The 16776-nt window shown below is 30.0% G+C and overlaps 1 protein-coding gene across 1 annotated transcript in view; it reads right to left on the bottom strand.

Annotated features, from left to right (window-relative positions):
* LOC129231228 (gamma-aminobutyric acid receptor subunit beta-like) overlaps positions 1 to 16776 on the bottom strand; it is a 100604-nt gene that overhangs the window by 25974 nt on the left and 57854 nt on the right. The gene's annotated exons all lie outside the window — the stretch shown is intronic.

Below are 16776 nucleotides of genomic sequence, written 5' to 3'. Positions count from 1 at the left end.
TTTTCCGTAAACACTCCGTGCTTATCCACCCGCGGATGAGAAAATAAAAAATGTGGGTGTTGCGTTTTTTTGGCATATTTGTTACCAAGAAGTAAAAAAAAAAGCAAAAACTATGTAAATACGTAAAATAATAATTTTTCTTTGATTTCCGAACTTTTATACTATTTATTTTTACATTTGGAAAAGCTCCACGTGGTGGCTAAACTTCAACATTTTTTTCCTTTTTTTTTTTTTTTTTGCTGCTCTAATCTCGTTTACCGTAATCTGCATAACATACATTTGAAATTCCATTCGAATATATTCAGTGGAAACAAAGCTACGAGCCTTTGGGTAACGTCAGTTTAATTTTAACCACCCTATATTTTGATAATAAGCAATGCCTTCAAGAAAAAAAAATTTTGGAAGTTAATTTTCAACATTCACCCCTTGTTTTTCTACCACAACACTCTTTTGATACTACTATTTTCTTAAGAAGCTTCTATTATATTTTTGTTTCTTTGAAGCTCTTAAAGAATTCTGATCTTTTGCCATTTCTTTCACTGAGCTCATCGAATCATCCTCTCAAAACAATACCGCAGAATAAAAACTAGATCATTGTCAATATTTTCTTAACACTACTGGATATATCATGCCAGATTGCTAGGTGGAAAAAAAAAAATACTTTTGGTCAAAGGCTCTCTCGCTCAATAACTAGTGTCCTATTTTTAATTTTCTATGCACATTTCTTTACAGAATGCTCGTGATTTCTTCTTCATTATTTATCAAAAATTCGCAACGTTTTAAAATATATTGAATAGTCACATCAACCATTGTATTATAGTATTTAAAACGTGTTACCAACCAATCTTTTAAAACTTTTCTTTATAATGGATACATCGAAAGACAGGTCTGCTTTAGATTATTTTGGGAGAATTCAAAACTGAATCAAAAAGGTATAGTTAAAGTCAAAAACTATAGTCATATTGTTTTGTTTGTTTGAAAGAGTTGAAAATAGTTTTCAAATTTAAAAGATTATAAAACGTTAGAATATATACATAAAAAAAGCATGAAACAAAATAAAACCACCACTGTGAATGCTGAGACAAAGTTTTTTTTTTTTTTTTTTTTTTTTTGTAAAATAAAAACTAATTAATAGTAAGCGATTTTCTGCAAATTTATAAATGCTACGACAGAAAATTCAAGTTGTGTGGCCCATGAGTGGATTATACATTTGTAAATATTGTGATTAACCGTGTTTAAAAAAATGTTTTATTTGTGATTTTTTATGAACGAAGAACACTGCCGCTCATAATCCTACAATGATTTACGATTAGATGTTCAAGGAAATTTAGATCAGAAACCCAGCTGAAAAAAATGAGTCATCATGTTAAAATAGATGTTTAATTTCCTGATTTGAACAATAACACAGCTGAAGTTCAAAATCCTTCCGTGGGGATTAGGTAGTATCTTTGGCAGAGTACTACAAATAGGTAACTGATTATTAGGGGATAAAATTTACTTTTTGTTGAAAATTTTTGTTTGAGAGAAGGCAGAAATACTTCTAGTTAAGGGAAATAGAAATAGTAGTTTCAACAGACGTTTAATCAAGTCGTCATATTCCCCCCAAAGTCGTAAAAAAACATTAAATCTTTGAATGTTCCGGGAAGCAGTGTAAAAAATTGAATTGTATTTCCCTTCTCGCGGCTTTAACCAGACGATATATTCACGGAAATTCGGATCAGAAATCTGGTGAGAAAATAATTCATTAAAACGACAATTTAAAGCCCTTTGAAGACACGAAGTCAGACATTTTTATTGTCTGTACAACACTCTAACCAACTTTCGGGACCATCCATTTCATAAAGTATTAGAATAAAGCGCAATATTAAAAAAATATACATAGAAAAAACCGTTTTTTCAAGAAAAACCGCGAAAATTTGAATTGTTTGTTTACTTTTAGCCGAAAGCAGAATAAATTATTATGATGCCTTAATTATGAAGTTTGATAACGTTTTTAGGAAGTTAAGGCGTTAACACACAGAAAGAAATAATATATCAGAAATAATATATGGATTTATAAAAGTATGTAGTTATTATAGAAAACGGACCTTTAATGGCAATTCCAAATTAAATGAATATATACCAAAAACAACGAAAACTTAGTTAAATAAAAGTTAACTATTCTTTTAACATAAAATATAAAAATGCATTTTAAAAAACAGTTTTACAAAATTAAGTAACCTCATAACTGGATATGTGGTAGAGTTAAATGATTTCTTGACAACTCATTTAAAATGAACATATGCTACTGGCGATAAATTTTTAAGGATTTTTTTCATTTTTTTCCTTCCTTTTTTATCTTCTTTTTGTCTAAACTAGTTTAGCATGTTGGGTTTTTTTTTTTTTTTACCTTTTAGATAAAAATTGAGTCGCAACACAATTTCTAAATTGTAACTTTTATCTATTGTTCAAAATGTTTTGTAATTTCATTAGAGCTCCTTTACTTTCCCTTTTTCTTAACTTTGTAAAGTATTTTTTATAGAAAGCCTTTTTATTTAAGTGTGTTTTGGTAAATGAATTTTCAATCCATTTGATATTTGATTTTTCTTCTAGCTGGGAGCAGTGTTACATCAGACACTGCCCTGCGTCCATCATGCCCTGCGATCAGACACATGCATATTTTCCAAATAGTACTTAAAGAGCAGTTTTCTAAGATCTGAATTGTTCAGCTTTGTTCATCACAGACCAATTACTTACTGTAAGAAAAGTACTTAACGTTACTGATTATTTACAGGCAACTCTCACGAGTTACCGCTAGTTTCCTGTGTAAAAATAAATATATTTACCTACCCAGTGTGAAGATTAACGCACCTTCTTTATAAACTGGTTCACCCACATCTTGTTACGACCCTTTAAGATTGGCTGAATTCAATGCAATCTCTGGATACTGTGACTTGGCAAGAATTACCGGCTAATTAACTGTTAGGTCCTTTTCTTTGATTTCTGCTTTAGCTTCATCCGCATTTACTAAAATACGCTTAGTGTACTCTTGGAAATTCAGGAAGATACCAAGCAATCACCATGAAAACATTAAAATTTCTTAGAAAGTTCATTATTCTTTCTAAAAATGAGACGCGTTTTTTACCCGACTACGGCGAAGCCAAAATAAAGGGTTATGAATTTTAGCAATCTATGTACGTTTCTATTAACGTTTGTGCGTAAAAATATGAATGTGTGTAAACTAGAGGTTCAAAAAAATTTGAGCTTTAACTACAGTAGTTTTCGAAATGGTCCATTTGGCCTAAACAGAACAACAGGGCCGACGAGAGTACACGTCTGCCTAGTCGGAAACTAGGGGCCCGGGGCCTTAGGGGGGGGAGCGGCTACACTGACACAAAAAAAGAAGATATAAGAAAAGAAGGAAAGAAAGAAAGAAAATGAAAGGTAGGAAGAAAAAGGGGGGGGAAAAGATAAAACGTAAAAATTAAGTACAATTGTATGAAATTAAGTATTTACTTTTGGCATTTACTGTTATGGCACTTAAAATAGAGTTAATTGTTTTCTAGTAAGCAGTTTTGATTTTTTTTCTCTCTCCCCCTTTTTTCCTTCCCTCACTTATTGCTTTCTTCTTTTCCCTCTTTTTCTCCCCCCCTTTATCACCTTCCCCCCTTTTTTTTTTGCTTTTGGAGGGGTGGCGGGAGGGGGCCAGCGAAATAACTGAAAATAGGCCCGCCTTGGCTCTCCGCGACCCTGCAGAAAAAACATAATTTAAACTCGTGTAATTAATCTCGTATTTATTTCTTTATTTTTTCATTTTCACGGAAGTAACGAAAAAAGAAAAAAAAAAAAACTTGTTTTGAAAGTTTCAACTTGATTTGAATTTGTTGAGCATTAAAACATGTAAATAATACGATATTTTTCTACATTTTAAAGTAATTCCCCCAACCCTAAAACGACACCATATACAACCCTTAAAATAAACGCCATACTGTGCTATACGGAAAACAGCAAAACTGATTGTTTCACCACAACCATCAATCTAACTGTTGACAATTTCCCCTTTCAAACATTCATCTTCTTACCTGAGCTGCGTACAGCAGATGTTGGTTTTTTTTCACGAATCTGGAATTTCCTTGCTTACTCAACAACGGTGCTTTTCAAATTTATTGCTGTAAGAGCTTCACGGGAAGAGTGAAATTCTTCTCTAAGTCTGTGATGAAGAAAATACCTTAGGAGCTAATAATTACATATTAGAGAAGACTTAGGAAGAGTTGGAAGTAATTGATTTAGTACAGTAAATTGCCGATTATCGGCGGTCGGATTGTTCGCGGTTCGGATTATCCGTGGATCTTTTCACTTTTTTTTTTAAACTTATGATTGTGTTATTCTTCGCTTTTATATTAAAGATATGTTTTTTATTCTCAATATTAGTAGATGCAATGTAGCAATATTTATAGTTATGATTTAGATGTATGTGCTAGTTTTATTAATATTTTTATCTGTTGTATATACTAAGTATCGTTTTTTACCAATTATTCGAGTTATCCACGTTTGTCTCTTATCCGCAGTTACCGTGCCACCCTATTTCGCGGATAATCGGGAGTTTACTGTATATTTTTATTAGTGTTAGCCTGTTAATTGGCGGTGAACTGTTTAAAGGTACAGTTTATGTCGATCAGTGGTTAATTGAATCCACCGACTTAATGAATCAAATCGTCAAAAACGGAACAAAACACATCTTTATCGAACCAGCCGCTGTATTGAATCAGCCAATTTTATGGAATCAAAACTGTTTAGAGCAAACGTGATTCATATAAGCGGCGGCCACTGTATTAAAAGAAAAATAATGCCTTATTTATTTATTTATTTATTTATTTATTTATTTATTTGAGATGTATAAATCGATAGTTAATTGTGATGAAGAGGGCACCTTCGGGGCTAATTACACTGTTTGACACGATTTTTCTAACATGAGTTCTATCACGTGTTTTGAGTTACTTATTTAATTATAACAAAAATTGCCAAATGATATGTGTGTCTAACTCGTCACGTTTCTTAGTTATAACTGCTATAGGGTCATTCCATGTCAAGTGATCCAAAGTTTTTTCCCTCACCTTTTTGTATTTCTTTGAAATTTGGCTCATCAATTGTACCCTTCGAGGTAATCAAAAGTCCAAATTTTTAGATTTTTATCTCTATTATTTTTTTATTTATGACACTTTGATTTTTCGAAAAACCGTCTTTTTTTCATGGATGCTTGAACATAAAATGGACGATAACTCAGCACGAAATATAGATAAAAAGATTTGGTAAGAAGCATTTTAAAGTACATTAGTTGCTTTTTAATGGTATATGCAACATGACAAATTTTAAAAAAAAATGTAATTTGTAAACAATGAAATTTAAATTTTAAATTTAAATTTCTCGGAAAAGGTATAATGATTTTTTTTTTTAATTCTCAAAAATTTGTGTGTATTTTACCTTTATTTGTGAAAAGTTTCAAGTTGAGATCTCAATGGGATCATATTTTTATGAATTTTTAAATAAAATTTGACTTATGAAATAATGACATTTTTTAGATTCTAACTAGTTAAATATGGCGTTCTCTTACTGGGGATGATCTAGTAAATGGTGATTGATCATGACTATGCTTGAAGTGAGCTGACATGAATTTGTAGATTAGTCCCCCCCCCCCCCAAGCCACACAACCACGTTTTATCATTTTTTTTTCAAAACTGTATTAAAAAAAAAAGAAAAAAAAAAAAGCTGGCATGTGTAAGAGTTATAATCATAATAAACAGGGACGCACGCTGCTAAACATCATTAGTGACTAAAGCTTATAAATGGGGGGGGGGGGGTGTCATTAAAACTAAAAGTATGAAAAACTTTAAAAGACAAATAGAAAAACTCATTTGCAGCTTTTTTTATCTTTCGGAAAGTGGGACGGTAGAGGGGAGGGGGCAATCTGGAATGAAGTTTAACAACATGGAAGGTTATGCTCAAACTAGCAAAATTTGTTTGATCTATAACTGCTTTTAATATATGTATAAATAAATCTCGCTGCATTGCTCTCCTTTACAACTGAAATTAAAAAGAAAACCTTAAAGAAAAGAAAAGAAAAAAAAAAAAAAAAAACAGCTGCACTCCAAATGTTGTAGAAAGACAGTTTTATGCGGACAGACATATGATCTGATACTTAGATTTATTTTTAGTTCAGTGTGAAAAGAATGGAACAACACGGGGGGAAACACTCCTATTTTGCTATGATCTTGGGACAAACTATTTCTTTCCTGCCTCCAAAATTGAAAATTGGTGCAGGGGTAGGGGATGAAATGAATCATAACTCCTTATCAGATAGTGAATTAATCAAGTACACTTTGTGAAGTAAGGATTGAAAAAGAAACACTTGGTCTGAAAAAAAAAGTATCAGGTGAGGCGTGATACTAGTATAGTGTTAATCGTTGGTGTGGGTGTGGGGGGGGGGGGGGGGGTAATGTACTTTGTCTTGATTTAAAGAAGAAAATTTACCAGCTTTTAATATGTTTTCTATTTATTTTATTCATTTATTTATTTTTTACATTTTAAGAATAGTTTTGAAAAAAAAAGTAAATAATAATAAAAGTGGTGGTTCGGGGTGGGGGGGCGGTTCTTGCTTTAAAGAAGAACATTTACCAACTTTTAATAAGTTTACTATTCATTTTGGTTACTTATTTATTTATTTATTTATTTTTACATTTTGAAAAGTTTTGAAAAAAAAAAGATAAAAAGTGGTTGTGTGGCTTAGGGAGGGGGGGATACTAATCTACAAATTCATGTCAGTTCATTTCAAGCATAGTCACGATCAATCACTACTTACTAGATCATCCCCAGTAAGAGAACGCCATATTTAACTAGCATCCATGAAAAAAAGAGGTTTTTTCGAAAAATCAAAGTGTCATAAATAAAAAAAATAATATAGATAAAAATCCAAAAATTTGGACTTTTGATTACCTCGAAGGGTACAATCGATGAGCCAAATTTCAAAGAAATACAAAATGGTGATTGAAAAAATTTCCCAAATTTTGGATCACTTGACATGGAATGACCCTATAGTATTTTCATGCACCCTCGCTTATAATGTGATAAAAATAATTTAATTTCATACATATTTCAATAACTATTATTATGAAACACCTTATTAGTATAGATTGTGAAAAATATCATCTGAAAAAGTGGCAACAGTCAATTTTTTTGAATTTACCTCTTATTTTGCAAAAAAGTGATTCTTTCACCCTTACATAAAAACTAGGTTTCACGAAAACTTTTGTCAACCCTATGGATAGAAATGCAAAGGACTTTTGTATTTGAAAAGTATTTTTTACGAATTGAGTGATGCTAAATTAAAATAAGGCATTTTTGTCGGCCGACAAATAAGAACGCTTATGGGTCATTCTTCAAAAAAGTGTAACTTTTCTGTCACACGCTTTTTAAAGTAAAAGGTTTAAGGAACAACTCATTTAACAATTATTTTGATTTCCTCAAAAATATATCGACTTAAACCTGCCAACAATTTTTATTTTAGTATATTTTTTGTTCATAACATGTGAATTCTGACCTCTTTGGCATGTCACACACCTTGTGTGACTGTTTAAGTTGCTTAATAACATGTTTAATTAAAAGTATATACTTATTTATTTATTATTCCTTTCACAAGTGTCTCGTACACTAATTCTTCAAGTATATTTAATTTTTAATATTGTGCTTTAATTCGTTTTAGTAGGACAAGGAGACATGTCACACAATAAATTCTCACCTCCGTTACCTAAACACAAAATGCCATTCCTCATTATCACGTGGTAGTAATGACATTAATTTTTTTTCCCGTGATACAAGCGAGCCCCTTTGTTTATTTTCAACCATAGTTAAAGTTGTGAGATTTTTCTCGAAAAACCAAGAATATAGATTTCGATTTTAAAACTTAGTGAGGGTATTCTGACTCCTCACCTCCATCAACTTGAATTTCAGGGATGCAAATTAATGTAAAAAAAAAGTGAACATGTTGTCATATGCTTAACGTGTGCAGATTGTAGCAACGAAGAAAAAAATATTTCTCTGAAAAATGTATCCATTAGGCCTATATTAATGGAAAATTCCTCACCTCCGTGACAGACCTTGTCAATATCATTATTTCTGAGGTGAAAATGAATAATGCAGGGATAATACATCAATCTTAGGCATTCTACCAAAATTATAAATTGCCAGTATATCCTCAAATTTACTAAATACTATTTTAACACACATTTGAACTAAAAGGATAACTACTAATTAAGCCGTACTTCAATTTAAGAGATCTTAATATTAGATTCCCACTAATCATTAAAATAGCTGATTGTTTGCACAATTAACAAAATTACTACTTTGATATTAAATTGACCTTAGTTTTTGAACATTATTATTTTTTCTTTTTTTTTTATTTCCGTGAGCAAGGCGTTTTTTTTTTTTCTTTTATTATTTCTTTTTATTTATGAGTAAAATAATAGGAACTTAGCTGGGCCATTGTTTGTGGTTACTTTTAGTTGTTAACACTTTAATGTAAGAATGAAAAAAAAGGAAAACAAAAGGTTTCGAAATTGAAAAATATATGCTTTCAAAAGTTACATTTTCTAGAGAATGACCCTTATGGAGAACGATGACCTTGATGAAAATCTCACCTTAAAGGAAATAGCGGATTAGTTGTCCCTAAAGGAGATAGCAGGAGGATTTTTAGCCAGTCAAAATAAAACTAAGAATGCCAAATTTTTAGTAGAAAACTTGTTGCAAAAATTTGAAAGCATAGGGTGTAGAATGTCATTCAAGATAGATGCATTTCTTGCTTCCTCACTTTGATTTTTTTTCCCTACTAACCTTTCAATGGTGAGTAATTAGCAAGGTGAACATTTTCATTAAAATATTACAGAAGAACGTTACCAAGGAAAATGATATGCAAAAATGCTAGGAGATTACTGTTGGTTTCTAATTCAAGAGGAAAAAAGTTACTTTTTCATCATTTTCATCCATAACATGTTGTTTATTTTTCTACTCAATGATAAAACCTGTGGTATTTCTCCTCACAATTTATGTATAAGTGAATATTATTACTATAATTGCATTAAGATTTAAAATATAAGTTGATAAACATGTTTAGATTAAGTTCAAAAATTTCAGTTTTTAGCCATTTTTGGAAATTAAATTTGTCATAACTTTAAAATGGTACGCGTTACAAGAATTTAGTTTATGTATTTATATTTAGCAGGTCCAACTTGATATAAATCAACTGTTTTTCTCGATGTTATAGAAAGAAGTAAAATTTTGTCACACACAGTGATATTACATATTAGAGAAGACTTAAGAAAAGTCGGAAGTAAGTGATCGTGGGATCAGTAATTAATTGAATCATCCGCTTTAATGAATCAAATCGATAAAAACAGAACAAAATCTGGCTTTATTAAACTAGCCGCTTTATTAAATCAGCCGTTTTATTGAATCAAAACTTTTTAGAATAATCGTGATTTATAGGTGCGGCGGCCACTGTATAAAATAGAAGTTAATACTATTTTTCCCTTTTTCCCCTTTGAGATATTTAAATAGATAGATAATTTGCACTACAGGCGAATGTCGTTGCTTGGAACTAAAAAGATCTGGGAGGCTCGAGAAAATGAATTCTTTAAAAGCAAATATATGCACCATAAGAATAGATTATCGACGATAAATCTTTCTCACATTGTTTTCACATTGTTGTCACAAGTTTACTCACATTGTATATTTAAAAAAAAAAAAACTATTACGCTTTCTTTGGCGAGGGGATGTTGAAAGTTTTGTAACCTATTATATTTCTTAATGGATACATAGAACGTGCTTCTCCCTAACTTGGACTAGCTGGGACCAAAGGCAATCCGCATATACGAAAATCCGGACAATCCTGGTAATATGGGTAATAAGTAACACACATTCGTAAATACGTAAATGTATTCGTAAAATTTGACTTTTTTTAAAAAAAATAACTATACAGCAAGAAAATATGCTTAATACCAAAAGTTCATTGAATTGTTACTTGGAAGCACTTCATCATTTATAGTCTAGCTGCAGTGTTTGTTGTAGGACTGACACTCCAAATGCGACAGGTTGTTTATTAGACGAATATAATTTATTGCATAACATATGCAGGAGTTTTACTTTCAATCAAAATAAAGAGCTATTATTTGGAACATTTTTAATTCCGTTATTTTTATCGTAATTTAAAATTATTAATTAAGTAAATATGTATATATATTTTGAACTTTATCAATCTGATCCGGATAAACCGGAGATCCGGAGATACGGGGGACGGATAAACGAGTTTATATTGTTAGAGATTTTATAGCAGTATAGGGTAGACCGACCAGTGAAGGAGCACTTAAGCACAATTTTATTTTCAAAAAAAAAAAAAAAAAAAACCAGTATTTTTATAAATTATAATATTCAATTCGTAATAGTTAAAACATTTTAATTGATCTATGTAATTGTGTAAAAAAAAAAATTGCGGGAACTTAAATGGTACCGCTTCCTGCTTCTTTGGGCTACCCAGTGAATGAAGATCTCGACCCAGTGAATAAACACAAACTTGGCCAGTCACTGGAAAAAAATATTTGAATTTAAAAATAAATTAGAAGTTTCTTCAAGCTATTTTTATTTTCTTACTTTTTTGTACTGAAAATAATTTTAGGTGTTTACTGATATTTATTTCATTTTATATTTTTTTCGCAAATAATACAGTTTTTAGCAAATTACTATTTGTTTTTTGTTTTCTTTAATTACGTTATATCATATTACATTATATTACACATGTATTTATTTGTGTATCTATTTTTCTATCTCTCTATATCTCTATTTATATATCTATCTTTACCAAACTATATGCCTATCTATTTTTATCTATTTTTAACTACCTTTCTATATCTATCTCGATCTACCTACCTCTGTATTTATCTCACTACCTATATATTTATGTAGCTACCTATTAATCTACATTTCTATGTATATCTATGTTCAGCTGCAGACCTTTATGATATGACATGAATATTTTAAGGTACGCGCTCTTCAATGCATCGCTGATGTGAATCTTATTTTGCAGCTGGAGGACGCTCATTTGAGCATTTGTAAAGCTTCTATTGTGGTTTTTGATCTTTATTGCGTTCCCCATTTTTTAAAACAAAGTACCATCTCCCGACCCGCCGTTTTCTTTCGGACCCCACAATGCATTGTGAAAGTTTTTTGTTTTGGCTAGGTCTATCACCCCTTTTAGTATGGACCATTAGCTTTGCAACACCCTGTGTGCATGTTTATCTATTTTTACCTATACCTCTATCTACCTCTCGATAGATAGATAGATAGATAGATAGATAGATAGATAGATAGATAGATAGAAAGGTAGGTAGACATAGAGATTCATAGATAAATATACAGGTACATAGGTAGATGTATACATATACAGATAGATAGATAGATAGGGATATACAGATAGATAAATATATAGATAAATAATTAAATATGTAATGTAATGCAATATAATATGATATAAAAAAATAAAGAGAACGGAAAAAAAATCAGTAATATACTAAAAAGTGTATTTTTCGCAATGAAAAAAATAAAGAAATAAATAAATGCTAACGTAAATAAAAAATAAGTAAACGCATAAAAATACATGCTTTACAAAAAGTCCGAAAATAAAAATATCTAAAAAAAATTTCCCTTTTTTTTTATTTTACCAAAATAAATTTTATCAGTGTTTATTTACTGGTTTTTCGCAATTTTTCGTACCCAGTGACTAAACACCCATCTACCTGAAAATCAATGCATTCTGCTTTGACTGAACAATTGAAATCAATAGCCTAAATATACAGACTTAATTTATCTTTTGTGGATTAAAAAAATAAAATCCCTAAATACAATTATTATTTATCAAAGTAGTTGCATGTACGAAACCAGCTTTATAATTTTGGAAGGGAAAAACGGTGAAACACAATCGTAAATATTCTTTTTTTTTTTTTTTTTTGAGGAAAAAAATGCGGGACCAAAGTAACCAATCCGGTGTGAGACAGCTTAGAATATGAATAAAAAAGCTATTGCAGTGAATTCACTTAGAAAAAATCTTTTGGCAGGCGTTTTTTTCCGTTTTTTTTTGGGGGGGGGGGGGGTATTACGAGTTTGTTTATATACTGGTCAAATTACCCTATGCTGTAAAATTCCAAACACGGACCTAAGAATTTTCTTACAAAAAAATATTTAAAAAAATTTCATTCGCTTCATATGCTACTTTATATTATAATCATATTGGATCGTTGGGGTTGTGATTGCCTTATAATCAGATTAAAAAGTTCCGAGTTAACGAGATTATACTTTCATAAAATCTATCCATAATAGTTTGTGGCCGATATACGTAACATTCGGTTAAAGTAAGCTCATTATGTGGGAAACCTTTAATGCGCTTCTGTTCTTCAAGTTTCGAGAAAATGTCAGATCAAAATTAATTTCCGTCGAATTTTCTTAGTGTATGGAAATGCACTAAATGCGTAGAGGATAATGGTGGTCGACTTTTTTACGCTTAAAAAGACAAGAAATATATATGAAAAAGCTGCGAGAAAATAAATCGTGTTTGACCCCTTCCTTCATACTCTAATTCCACAGAAATGAAAGAAAAAAAAAGAGCTCTCATTTGTTTTCTTTCCAGAGATATTTCATTAAAAAAAAAAAAAAACACAAGGCTTCCCGAATCTATTCACGGGTATTTTTCCACCATCGAAGTTCTATAATGGCATTAACAAATATTGCACAATTATTATTATTTCTTTAACTATCTTCAGAGGAAAAAAACACAAGAGTATTATTATGGTTGACTTTTTCGTGGATCAAGTTCCCTTGTAAATGTCCTTACATTTAGACAAACTAGTATATTTGGGCATTTCAATCAGCATGGCTTACAACCGGGGTTTTACACGAAGGGTTGAGCAAATAACCTTAGTCTCTACTATTTTTGATTGCAGTTCAGCCAAATGTACTAATTTTACATAAAGAGTGTATATAAACACATTGCGCTGATAAAGATGATGAATTTAAAAGAAAGAAAAACTGCTTCATATTGCAATATTCATTTTATTAAATTATATACTGATTTATTCATTTTGTTTTCAACGTGTACAATTTTCGTAGTTCTGGGAAGATTTAGATGCTTCTCAAATTCACGCTATGCACTAGCATGGTCAGAGTTCACCTATATGGATTTTAAATGTCGTATTAGGATTGTCAATATATGTTAAAACCAAGGATACTGGGGAGTTGATCCTCAAAACGATCCTTGCCATACTCCTGGTGCAACGTATTAACTAATGTATTTGTTCTAATTATTACCGTCATTACTACTAATACTTTGACAAAACTCCTCATATAAAAGAATACTATTAGTTTTTCTTTTCTTTCATAGGTGCAATTTTCAGTTTTCGGTGTCAGCGCCTCCTACTTCACTTGAGCTAATATTATACCAAAGGGTGGGGGAGCAGGATTTAATTACCTAATTATTTATCTAACATTTGAGAACATAATTTATCTTTCAAATATGCTGCGTGACTTTACTGGGTGTAATTTCTCTCCCTTATTATTTAGGTACAAACCCTTAATGACACTTTATCAATTTTTAAGTTGCCATTACGTACGTTTAAAAGGTACTAATAAGACATTTAAAGAAATGAAAAAGTTTTTAAGCGTTTGATCTCAACTATCATTTTGTAATAACTGTCACTGCATGTATTTTGCCCTGTTTGTTTCTCAAAGTTCAAAATTTTATATTTTTTTCTAAAGTGCTATTGTTGAGATTTTGGCTCTTTTCTTTTTAAGATACCTTATATTTGCACTTGTATTTTGAATTGTAATATAAATACCATGGATTTTAGAAGGATTTTTCAAGTTGTTTCAAAGTTTAATTCAAAGTGTGTTAGTGTCAAGTTCAAGTAAAGATTTTTTCAACTAATTATGAATGTAAAATATAACTTAACATTTCCTCTATTCAAATCTATAATCTAAATATGTTTGCCTTAAAACATTGTTTAAACGTAAGCATAGCATTTTTGGCGACATATCATATGGTTTTTTTCATACTTGAATGTAGCAAAGTTTGAAAAGTGGTACTTGCACCAAAGACAGAAAAGGGATTAAAAACATATCTTTTGTCAATAATGGCAAAGTTACTTTCTAAGGAGTAATGTAACAGTTGCATTTTTATACATTTTAGAATCAAATCCGCAACATCAACTGGACGTGCTATAAATATGTTTCCGTTTCTTATTGATGCACATAACTGCAGCTGTCCCATTCCACCCAAATATCCCTTACATTGTTACGAGCTCTGAAAAAACTTAATTAATAAAAAGAGTTAATCTTAAGTTAACTTATTTGTTTTTTTCCTTGTTAATCAATCATAATACTATTACTTAGAAAAGAAAACGTTACTTAGAAAATAAGGTATAACAATATACAGGCTCTGAAACATAACTAGGAGATGAATCAGATGATACGAGGATACAATAAAAAACGCGTATTGTCATTTGTATACCGGCATTTTACTGCTGGTTCAATTGAAGTTTATTTGCATTGTTTATTTGAATCTTGAAAATGGTAACATTATTATTATTATTATTTTCATTGTTCTCTTTAGTCTAACATTACGTTAAAGGAATGGAGTTCTGCACTTCTTTTTACGCATTAAATAGTTTTACAACAAATTTTCAAGAAAAATTTTTGTTTATTTGATCAAAATTAAAAAGGTAGTAAATTTTCTCTGCATATTCTAACGTTTTCTTTTCTTTTTTTTTTCCTTTACTAAAAGCTTTGCAAAAAAAAAAATCCAAATTAAACGGAAATAAATATATGTTAATAGCAATTTTACTAATAGCCATGGAATTCAAGGATCCTAAGAATATTAAAAATAAATAAATGATTTTATAAATACAAATGAAAAAAAAAATATATGTAAACAAATAGGAAAATTCCATGCGAACTTTATTGCTATAGAAAAGTTTAGATTTTTTTCCTTATAGATTGCGTTTTGTTTTTAGTAAAGAAAGTTGATAAAGTTTTTTCTTATTGTGCATAACAGTTTTAATTTGAGATGTGTAAAATAATTAAGTTTTATCGTTTTTAACAACACTTATTTTAAATCATTGGGTGTTTGTATGCTCTGGTAGCCAGTTTTCGTTTGTATGTTCTATTGAGCCGAAATTTCAGCTGTTATAAAATTTGCACCTTATAACTGGTTTTCGATACAACACGGTACACATTGACATGATTTATGATATGTACATCATTAATTCGTTTGAAAAAATATAGGTAAAAAAAGTATTTATAAAAAAGTCGTATAACACGGTTTCGATATTATACTTAACGAATTAACTGTTTTATATGAGGGATAGCTGTATTGCTATTTTTTGCTATTTTGCACTTTTTTTTTTCAATAGTTAAGAAAAAAATATTAAGAAGACAATGCCATAACGCTTAAATTAGTGATGCCATCTGTCGGAGCTAATAGTAACATGTAGTAATAATAATGATTAAAAACATATTTCACAATAGCGGCACTAGATGGCAGCACTAACTTGTTCTGCGTTTCCTCCTTGAAGATTTATGGCACGTTGCAGATATTTTCAACAAAAAAATTTAAATGAGAAGTTTATTAGGCAATTTCTAACTAAAGTCACGACAACTATTTCCCACAAATCATACTCAACGTGAATAGTTTTGCTTCTGAAATATAGACCTAATGATAATATTATTTTATAAAATTCCGTAAAACATATGGTAAGTAACGACATAATATTGAATTTGATTTTATGAGAAAAAAAATAAATTAAGAGAAAAAAAATCTGACAATAAAGATGCTTCTAATTTTCGGACGCATTATAATTTTATTTTCACTGTGCTTTTTTTTTCGGATAAAAATATATTTTTTGCTCAAATTTAGTTGAAGTAGACAAGTCATATCTTTTTTAATTGCATTTTTATGTAATAAATTTTGGAATCATTAAAAAAGTAATTGATATTTCTGAAAAAAAGTTTTACAAAGTCGGGAAAATATGTCGAATAAATACAAAAATAAATAAATAAATATGCTGATTTAAAATTAAAGCATGACTAAAATACTCTTTAGTATTATTTTTTTTTCTCTTTTTTTGAATAATTAAATCAATACGTAATGCACTTTATCTTGTAAAAGTTTTGTATTTAAGCAAACGAAATGTGTACTGGTGTTTATTATTATTATTTTTTCGTTAAATCATTAAAAAATAGATGGACACCTATTTCGTGAAGAGCATAAGTGAAAAAACGAACATTATTTCTTTAAAAATATATTTTATATTTGATAGTAATTTTTAGTACAACATATTCCTTTAAATAAGGTATCTTGTACAAAAAAGAACTCTATGAAAGTAAATAAATAGTCTGGAAGGTTCTAATCAATTGTATTAAACCTACCAAATTTCCTTTGGAAGCTGTAGACTGGCTATAACCAGTGAGATCTCCATATTCTTCAGAAAGATTCAAAAATGAGAACGTGTCGAATTGATTTGAGAATTTACATGTCTCAAAAAAAAAAAAAAAAAAAAAAAAAAAAAAAAAACATGTACCATTCGTGAGTAGAGCGGTATTTCAAAAATGAGAACATGGTGAATCGTTTTCGAGAAGAGGGTATAGTAAAACCTCGTTAAGTCGTCACTCAAGGGACCAAAAATTTTTGACCACTCTTGCGGAGTGACT

This window comes from Uloborus diversus, chromosome 10, assembly GCF_026930045.1.
Source record: "Uloborus diversus isolate 005 chromosome 10, Udiv.v.3.1, whole genome shotgun sequence".
Taxonomy (NCBI): domain Eukaryota; kingdom Metazoa; phylum Arthropoda; class Arachnida; order Araneae; family Uloboridae; genus Uloborus; species Uloborus diversus.
The sequence above is the reverse complement of the archived record's forward strand: the minus strand, read 5'-3'. Positions and strand labels throughout refer to the sequence as shown.